This window comes from Pocillopora verrucosa, chromosome 4, assembly GCF_036669915.1.
Source record: "Pocillopora verrucosa isolate sample1 chromosome 4, ASM3666991v2, whole genome shotgun sequence".
Lineage (NCBI taxonomy): Eukaryota > Metazoa > Cnidaria > Anthozoa > Scleractinia > Pocilloporidae > Pocillopora > Pocillopora verrucosa.
In genome coordinates this window covers 2,658,897-2,669,279 of record NC_089315.1, presented here as the reverse complement: position 1 = coordinate 2,669,279, position 10,383 = coordinate 2,658,897, and positions in this window count along the sequence as shown.

Here is a 10,383-nt window from a genome sequence, read left to right as displayed (position 1 = left end):
AGGCTCTGTCAAGTGCTAATGATCCCTCTTTTACCTTAATGGTGATGACTGATGCCACTACGTTTCCCCTGAAAAAAAGTGATCCCCAAACAAAATTCCTCCTCCCCCCGCCTTGGCAAGATGCGTCGTTAAGTTACCAGACAGTTGTTTATCACAGCCGAATGAGAGGAGGCTGAAACCGAGACTAGATTCGAACTAGTACGCAGATCAGAAGATAATTCTTCGTAACGAAATTAATGGAGCTATTTGTATTTTGTCTAGAAGGATCAATTTTATGATTTTAAAACCTGCATGGGCGATAGGTATGGATGGTTCAGCTAGCATGTAAAAACAATGTATAAAAGTGTAAAACGTAAAAGTGCAGATGAAATCACAGATTATTTTTAGTAATTAGTAATGGTTGTCGCTATATCTTCTCCGTCTTTTACTGATGATAATATTTTGAGTATGGGAATAACTCTAACAATTTTGAAGAATATCTTATCACGTACCTTTTAGGTTATCATAAAATTTTATAAAGAAGCGGTGCAACTGCAGAAATAGCGTTAAGGGGGTCTTGGGTAATTTTAGCATCCGGGGGGATGCCGCTTAGGTTAGCCATCAAACGTTCCAATCCTTCTCAGTTCTTTAAATAAAATAGAATGAAAGAACAATCGATTAGTTTTCTAGATAAACAATTAATCTTGGAGGTAACCCTCGAAACCTTAGCTTTATTTTCTTTGTACCGTCGAAACCTAATTTGCACTTAGCCTCGTTCTCGGGGCTTTATTTAGGGACCAGATCTCGACTCCTGAGGGCTTGGAAATGGGCTGTACTAGATAAACTACCACCATCCGCTCTAAGAGCTTACAAGGGCAAAATAATTATCTCAAGAAACAGAAATACCTGATAACAAGGAACAGTTGGACAAAATTAGGGATACTTAGAACAGATCACTAACAGGTCAAGTTGAAAATTGTCAGGCTGGCATTTTGCAAGTTTATTGGGGTTTGTCTGGAATTTCCAAATAACATGTTTGAAAGTTATCTTACTTTTATTGCTACTTTATCTTTACTAAGAAGACAGTTTCTTTCTTATTTTGCTTGCCATGCATGAAGATCACTGTTAATCAATTCAACAAAACTTCCTTGAATTATACCCTGAGGCAGAAAGTCTGATAGTGCTATGTAGTTATCAACTGAGTGGGAGAGCCAGATGGGAAGTTGTTTGGCTCAAGGTCATGACACATGGGCAGAACAGTGAGCTCCACATCCCATGACCTTGTGCTAAATACTTTATTATCTAGATCTGGCCCAACCAAACTCATTTACACCTTTCAACCCCTAACAGAGACAAGTATTTAATTCCTCATTACAGTATCTCCACTAAATAATGAACAAAAAAGAAATGATCACCAACTACAGACTGAAACTCTTGATTCTTTACCAAATTCTTCTTGTTAATACCATTGTGATGTGCAGAGAAAAGTGTGGAGAATATGCAACTTCTGCTCCATCTCCTTCTATTTACATTTCTTCCATCTTGGAATGTCCAGTTTTTTCCAGCATTGGTCTGGCTGTCATGTACATCCCTCATAGAGGGATTCTGCTTTAATATGTTCCATTAAAAATTGTCTAGAGCTGTACAAGTCATTTCATATATATATAACCTTATTCCACGTATAACACAATCTTTTGTCCATGGAAACTTTTAACTAGCACATGTAAAAACTTGCCAGAATCAAGAAAGTTCACTTAATTTTTTTTTTTTTTTTTTTTTCAGTAAAACATACCTTATGACCTTTTAATGAAAAGTCACACCATCCTTTAAACACATGAAAGGGAAAAACTCACTTTGTTAACAAGAGAAACTCCAATAAAACAAAATAAAATTTGAGCATATGCTGTCGTTTACCACTATTGAATGAGTTTTGATTATTACAAGGATGTAATTAGTGCACATAAAGAGTGCACTGCATTACAGTATTCCCCACTCAAGGAACTGTGATTCTGGTAAGGACACATACACCCTACTATTACTAGCAAAGCAAAGTGACATACTTCAAAAATAAGTGTACACAAGTATGGTGAATGTAATTTACACATTAATTGCAAACCAAAGAACAAGTATAGTGTATGTGTAACTCCAAAAACGAGCTTTGTATCCTATAATGTGGAGAAAACTAAAGCCTTCGACATATGAATGCTGAGATACATGAAACACATACATGAATTGAAATCTCGTAACTTGTTGTAAATATGCATTCTCATTATTGTCATTCACTGTAAAAAAAAAAAAAAAGACCCGTTTCTACTGGTTAGAAACAAGACAAAACTTCAATGCTCTACAACAAAAATTTTAAGGGTTCTAGATTTTCTTACTTGATGAAAAAATGAGATAAAATAAAACTTTCTTTCACTCAAACTGAATGGAGTAAAAATATCTAAATTTCTACAATTTGAAGTTGGATTTGCACAAAATACTCATCTATAATCGCCAGTCGTTTTAGAGTAGACATGCGTAATGCTTCCTATGGTCGATAAGCAGCTCTGCACTCAATCTCTTGTCTTGCCAAAAGAACGGCGATGTGGGAAAACAGAGGATCTCAATTGGAGGGGGGATATCTTAACTACTAACGGTGAAAAGTTGATTTCAGGCCATTTGAAGATTGATGGATGATTTTCAAGTGAGACCTGTTTCATGAAACACTCCCTTTTTTTGCAAATACTTGAATACACAAGGTTTTTCGTTTCTGTTAAGGATATCGAACAAAAGAACAGCCTTTTTTTTATTAGATCAATTGTCAATTACTTTAATTTGTGTGCCTAGTTACGATCGTAGTTACAATGTTTATCTTTTTCCTTATTGGTTTGAAATCGGATATTTTAGCGTCACCACGCGCATATAAAAGCTAAATTAGCGTCCCTATAAGCCAGAGTTTCGTAAGATTTCACCTTGAACAGCAGCAACTTCGTTCTTTCGTTCCAAACCTTTGGCACAAGCGGAACCGATATGTAAGTGATTTTGTTAGTTTTAATTCTATATGTTTAAGTTTAGTTTTTCAACTTGGGCGATAGCGCACATATGTACTGTGTTGTACAACAGTACAACTAATTATCTTGAAATCAAGAAGTATTTTGAAATAACTAGACGCTCACAAAGTAACGCCCACATTTTAGTCTTTGGGCTGTTAATCAGCCGCAAATGGTCATTGTGTAGCCGATCTTTGAATCTCGATTAGTTTTAATTTAGCCTTTTATGATTTGTTTATGTTAATTCACGTTGATAGTTGTTATTTTAATCGCGTTATCGACATAGGCACGTAAAGCGTTTCATTCATGCTTTCGTTATAATATTATTGTAATTTCAGTTTACGATCGTGATCGTGACCGTGATCTAAATAAACACCGTTGATAGTCATCTTGGTTTTCGTGGTTTCATTACGACCGGTAAAATAGTTCCCACATCAGTGACAATTAGAAAACACGCATAGCGACACCCCTCGAAGTTTCCTCTTTCGTCGCAAGCGTCACAGTTTCCTCCATTCAAATTAGGACTCTAGCATCAAAATTAAGGCTTTCCCTTTAGATCTATCCACACCTTGAAAATATTTAGGCCATCGCTGTTTCCTGATGGTGGCATGCTGCTGTGACAGGCACGGCTTCTCACGAATCGTGAAATTTGAAAATTTAGATATATATACAAACCAATTCGTTATGTTGTATCATAAGACCCCAGGATGAATTTCGTGTCAGTCAAACCACTTACTGTTTATCTCCAAAAGAACGTCTGAACAAAATTCAAAGTATTCTTGATTGTATCAAAAATTGATTTTTTGAGATCTTTTTATAAATAAACATTCTCTTAGAAAAGTCATGTCTTAAAATGTCAGTTGTACTAGAAGAAAAAAGCATTAATTTTGAGCTGATGATTTATTTCGACCTCATGCTGCTATTGTTGTTGATGCTGTTTTTCTTTACCCTTTCCTGATCTACTTGTTTGCTTTCTTCTAGAAACTCACGTGTTCACTTACTCAGATAAATTGACAGCAATTCCACCATTTTTAAAGGTAATCGATTTATTGACATGAGCGAGTTTTAAGCCTCTTTGAGTTCCTCGCTTTTTGCCCTAATTATCATCCTTAGCTTCAATTCCCATTAATTTTTTCTGTTTTATCATAGTAATTGTTTTCTGGCCATTCAGTTGTTATTAACTTTTTCTTGGCACTAATGAGCACTAGATTAAGTTCTGGTTGATTTGCGTAAGTCATAGTGTTAAGAAACGAGCAGTTTAAATAAATATATGCGCCCGATTGAAAGGCACACTCCTTTTTTTTCCTCTTGAATTACCAGATGCTGACCGTTAATGGAAGACTGAAACTTTTTAACCAGGATGGTATTATGTTTCTTTGTCTTGATGCCGTGGCTAAGGGACACTAGACTAACAAGGGATAACGACCAAGTGAAAGATGAGGAGAAACGCGAGAGCAAAGTTGAGGCGAAAAAGTATTTTCTTGCAGAAGCTATCCTTACATCTCTCATAAAAATAATTTCATCATAAATATGATAAAAAACGAAATTAGTTAATCATTTAGCTTCTCAATCGCTCGAGGAGAACGGCAGGGACATATTTAAGTAGAACATAGGATAACAAGTGTAAGTCTGGTATATGATATACGATAGGCCGCTGATTGAAGTTGTATAGATACTTAATTTAAACTGCCACAATGAATGAAAATAAATCCACCTTTTACTCTTGCGGCATCTTTACGGCATCTGTCTTCTCATACATTTCTATAGGCAAACCCCCACCCCCTTCCCCCCTTCCCCCTTCCCCTATTTGATCTTGTGTACGCACAAGATAAGTATAAGCGATTAGAGGCACGGCCCTCTTTTGGGGAAAGGAGGTGAAATGCAATAAGTAAGGAATACAGTTTGTTAAAGTTGAAAAAGAGTGGCAGCTCGTGGTTGTAACCTTTTTGTCCCTTATTGTAGTCTTATTTCGTCAAAGAGCATTATATTGCCAAGTGATCGCCAGTTAAGGAGTTACGCTGAGAACGTCTCAAGTCCAACAATATACCCTTCTTGGTCTCTCGGACTTTGGAGCGAGCACCGTGTATAATATGCTTTTTCAGAGTCCAAAAAGCTTAAGCCCGCTTGTTTCACACTCTTGGAATATCTTTTAATTCAAATTTATACAACCTTGCCATTTTTATTTCTTTCATCCGCGCGAACTGTTCCTCTTTCCTTATTGCAACCCATTTTTGGTTCTTGGATTAGATTCAAGGCTGGTTCATTTTAACAACGCGTTTTTGTAGTCACAGCGGACTTAAACCAACTTTGTCCCCAGTATCCTTTTTCTTACCAACCTGTAGGAATAAAAATCTCTCACAGCCTATTTTCAGCCGTTTGTGAAAATATTTGTGGTAGCCATGACCAAGTGTTTATAATCTCTTTCCTCAGATGACGTAAAATATTTTTCCAATTTTCTACAGGGTCCACCAGAAACTTAGTGGAGAAGTAAGAGATTTTTGACCATGTCGACCTTTTTTTGTCGTTCGTCGTGCTCTTCTTTGAGGAAGTATATTTTCAGCCGCCGTAATTTACTTATCAAAAATCTTGACAAGTACGAAACAGGATGTACACACATAAATACAACTAATAAGATTGTATTGAGGTATTTCTTAGAGATCTAAAGTTAAGGCCTGTTTACATGGACGTGGGTTACCCCAGGTAAGTGAGGTAACCCGCCTAGCCGAGGTCGATCAAAAGCCCGCGTTTACATACAATATTACAACCCCGGGATGCTGGGTGAAGTTTCTCGCGGTTGTTATCGCATTTGTAATTATTAAGAGGCCGTGACTGTAAATATCGAAAATCGCTGGTCAGGTTAAAAAGAATCGAAAATTCTGATAATTTGCCTGGAAAACCCTTTTAGGGAGATATATTCAAAAAAATATTTCAAAGTTTGAAAATTCAAATGTGTCCGAGGAAATGGGGAAAAACGAAAATTTGGGTTTTTACCTAATTAATTATGCAAAAAATACAGTAAAATTGACCAATTCTAGCGTGCTAGTACTGAACGAGCATGTTTCGCAAGAAATCGAGGATGTTTTTACTTCAAAGTATAGTTCATTTGATTTTTATTTGTGGCATTTTAAGGAGCTTTGGTTCAATTTTAAAATTCACAGTTTTTTTTTAACAGAGTGCTGTCAAACGGTTGTTGCAAAAAGAGAAAAATCGAGCAACTTCAAGCCTTCAAAACGCGTCTTAGTATGGGTGACATCATGTCAAACTACATGCTGGTACAAAGTTTGATCCTTATACTAAAATAGTATGAAATAAAAAAATCTGGGTAATTCAGAAACATGCCGGCAAAACAGAAAGGTTTGCGACGCACTGTAGCCAGAGATCACGAATTTGCATGATGTAAAACAGTTGTAGAAATCGTACCGCCTAACAGTTCTGGTGTAGGAAAGGCTCTTTTGACGGCTACAGCATAAAATTTACAAGAATAATGACCAGTATTTAATAGCGTTTAATTCGTTTTTTAAGCCAAAGAGTTTTGTGTTTCATTTCTAGTAACTAACTGTCTTGACGAAAAGCAAAATGTTTCAATAGACCGATCCAAGGTTATCGACGCCATATTTCAAAGGGTGCAAAACCACTGGGGCGAGCGCGCGGCCAAACATACTCTGCAGCGCGAAAACAAGCTGTTCTGTGTTTGCTACTTCCTAGTTTTATTGATTTTTTTTTATGTTGGGCTTTGGGGAAGAGGTGATCAAAAACACATTTGAAGCACTCTGTTGAAGGTAGGCCTGTGAATGTTGTCACATCTGCTTCCCTTGAAATTTGCTCAAATCGCATTGGGACTCTTAAATGTAAATCATCGTGATCTAGATCATCTTCCTTGTCAGCCCGCCTCACAGTCCCCTCCGCAGTTGTTACTTCATCTTCGTTTTCTTCGTTTTCTTCGCTGGCTAAACGTTCACTAACTTTGCGTTTTTTTGGCGATGGCTTGTTGAGAAAGTCGCTTAATGTTAAGAAAACCGAAGGATAGTCAGTACTTGGATTGTGGCGAGTTCTCGTGCCCTCAGGAAAGTGATTTGAACAGACCAATGAGCCCTCCGATCCAGGTTCGGGATTGAAGTTATCACTCCGTCCTTTCGCGACTTGTTTCCTCCACAATTCAGCTAAATTTGGGTCTTTTGGCCACCTATGGAATTTCAATTCTTTTACGTGAGATCTCACAACCAGTAAGTTGGGAAATCGCTTGTCGTTATCACAAAATCCAACACAACAACGCGCGTGTTTCGGCATGGTAAATGCGTCGCAATTAGTTTGGCCGCGCGCTCTCCCCAGTGGTTTTACACCCTTTTCAAAATGGCGTCGATAACCTTGGATCGGTTTATTGCGTGACAATTGTCACGTTGGATCAAATAAAGCGGACACGATCCTTTTTTCGTCAAAACTCCATTCTAAAGCACCCTGTCCTATAGATCTCGTTTTATATTACTTGTATAAATTCTTTTATGAGTCTATATCGAACAACATCCAGCCGGCCTGATCCTGTCTGACTACCAAGTGCGGTTCGAAGGGGACTTTTTCATTTCCGGTTTGCGCCTTTAATACGGGGACCGCGGAGCTATAGGGTTGAGTGGGCTGCAGCCCCACCGACAACAATTTAGTATTATCATAATTATTTATTTTAATCTTTGTATTAAGAAATTTGACAAAGTTTTCTTAGGATTGAAACGCGTTTCCGGTGATTTCAGAAGCTCTAGATTTCAAAATTTGCCGGGGGAGCATACCTCAGGACATCCTGTCAGCAGTCTTTCTGTACTAAGAAAGGCGTAATAAGAAACAGACAAAAGGAGGCCCTCCTAGGAGAGGAGGCCCCAGGACCCTCATAGATAAGTTGGTGCCAATGAGCTCACACTACGTGGGAACTACTATAGCTCCTCCGATCCAAAATATGCTCCATGGCCCATGTTTTATATCAACGTTCATATAAAACTCAATTTTTTGAAGCAGCCTTTTGCCATTTGCCTTTTAAACTGCACTGTAAGAGCAGCATCTAACAAGGTCTTCGAACGGAGCGATGTAAGATGTCTTTTCCTCTGATCAACCCCAGGTGGTAACGCAAGATTGAAACTCTCGCAAAGGAATTTTAAGATTGCAAGTTTGAGAGTTTTGAGTGTGTTATTCTCGACCATGGAACAGATGTTGTACTGTTGGTAATGAATAGGATGAATTACATTTAACTGCTAAAAAATAGACTCCTTAGTACTTGACAAATTAAATTATTCCTCCATCGCAACCAGATCTTGCCCAGTTACAGCTTGAGCGCAGGGGGCTGTCTGCTATTTCACTTTTGCTGTCATTCTGGAAAAAAATGAAGCTACTCGTTGAGTTGTCAAAAACTCAGAGACACTGAACAAGTGTTCCCCGTTCAATCCCTTTCCTCTTCTCATTTCTGTTGCAACAATTTCCGCGTCGACCTTCTTGCCGCTTTCTTGTCCGATGGTAAATCTAGCGGTCAGGTACTCTCGTTACTTTTCGTTAAACCGGTAAACTTTCTATACTTGTTTTAAAGCGAAGCCTTCAGGCGGTATTAGATACCAGTGCCACGAAGACAAGTTTCAGGAGGTAGAGGAGTAGTTGGCACGGAACTTGAACCTTCCTCGAGCCTTGCAGCATATTTAACCTTCGCTTTATCAAGAAGTGTCTCCCTTTCAACCGTCTTTGTGCATGTTCCTAACGCGAGATGCTTTTCTGGAGAAGAGTGCCGTTGGAACTGAAACTATGCGTGCAGCCCTCTTTTGGACATGGAAACACTTGATCCCTAGTACAGTCTTTCAATTCGACAAGACAGAAATGTGGCCATTTTTACGAAAAAGATAAGAGTAAATAGCATGAAAATAGTTGGGCTGTTATCTTGAGGTGAAAAGTTACACAGCAGAAGCTTGCGGTGTTGCGTGACTTTGCTTACTCACATAACTTTTTCCAAGATATCCAAGATATTTCAAAAGAAATATCATCGCAGTTGCAGAAAACGTAGCTATTCAACTTAGAATGATGTCGATAATAAACAGCTAGTCAACAAAAATGGTAAACTATAAGGTGGCTCTTATCTATATTTAGGTGTCAGTAGTGCTGTTGAAATAGCGTGTCAACAATAACAGAGTCTTCTGCAATTCAAATTAAAAGAAAATTTCGTATCTACACATCAATTTACAGCCCTCTTCAGCAACGTCTACGAATTTTTTATTCTATAATCTCATATCATTTCCATATCAAAGAGTTTTTTAACCATCTTTAACTATCTTGTTTACTTCGTAGCTCTCAAGTACGATTTCTACAACTGATTTGCATCATGCAAATTCCTGACCTTAGCCACAGTGCGTCACAAACTCTTTTATTTTGCCGGCACTTTTCTGATTTACCCAAATTTTTTATTTCAAATTATTTTTTTATAAGGACCAAACTTTGTGCCAGCATGTAGTTTGACATGATTTCTCACATACCAAGACGCGTTTTGAAAGCTTGAAGTTGCTCGATTTTTCGCTTTTTAAAACAAGTGTTTGAGAGTACTTTGTTAAAAAATCATTTAAATTTTAAAATTAAACCAAATCCCCTAAAAAAACCACAAATAAAGATCAAATGAATTATATTTTGAAGTAAAAACACCCCCGATCCCTTACGAAACATCCTTCCTCTGTACTAGCACACTAAAGTTGGTCAATTTTACTAAATTTTTTGCATAATTAATTAGGTAAAAACCCGAATTTTCGTTTTCCCCATTTCCTCGGACACATTTTACTTTTCAAACTTTGAAATAATTTTTTTGAATATATCTCTCTTAAAGGGTTTTCCAGGCAAATTATCAGAATTTTTCGATTTTTTTTAGCCTGGCTAGCGATTCTCGATATTTACAATCATGGGCTCTTAAGGAGTTTAACAGCGGTGGTGAAAAATTGCCAAAAAACGTCAATATTTTATCGTCCTTTTTAGATTTTCGCCATTATTTCGCCATGCATTTACCGTTTCTGACGGTACAATGTCTTCACTTCGGTGTTATATGTGCATGTAGTGTTGAGTTCAAAGTAAAAACGTAATTAGATCGTTGTCGAGGTTTCATTGCTAACAGGACGTAAAAAATAGTGTTTTAACGTTTTAGCTCTGCGTGGGACGGCTCGGAAATGTAAAAAGTTTTAAAACACCCGTGTTTCTACGGTGGCTCATAGAGGACAAGCGGGTTGCCACACCTTGAGACTTTTACAATGCAAATTGTCACCCCGGATGACAGGGTTACCCTAACCAATAGACCGGGCAACCCGCCTAGGCGGGTCACCCCATCTATCATGTCAACATGATCAAGATAAATTAAGAGATTATAGGGACA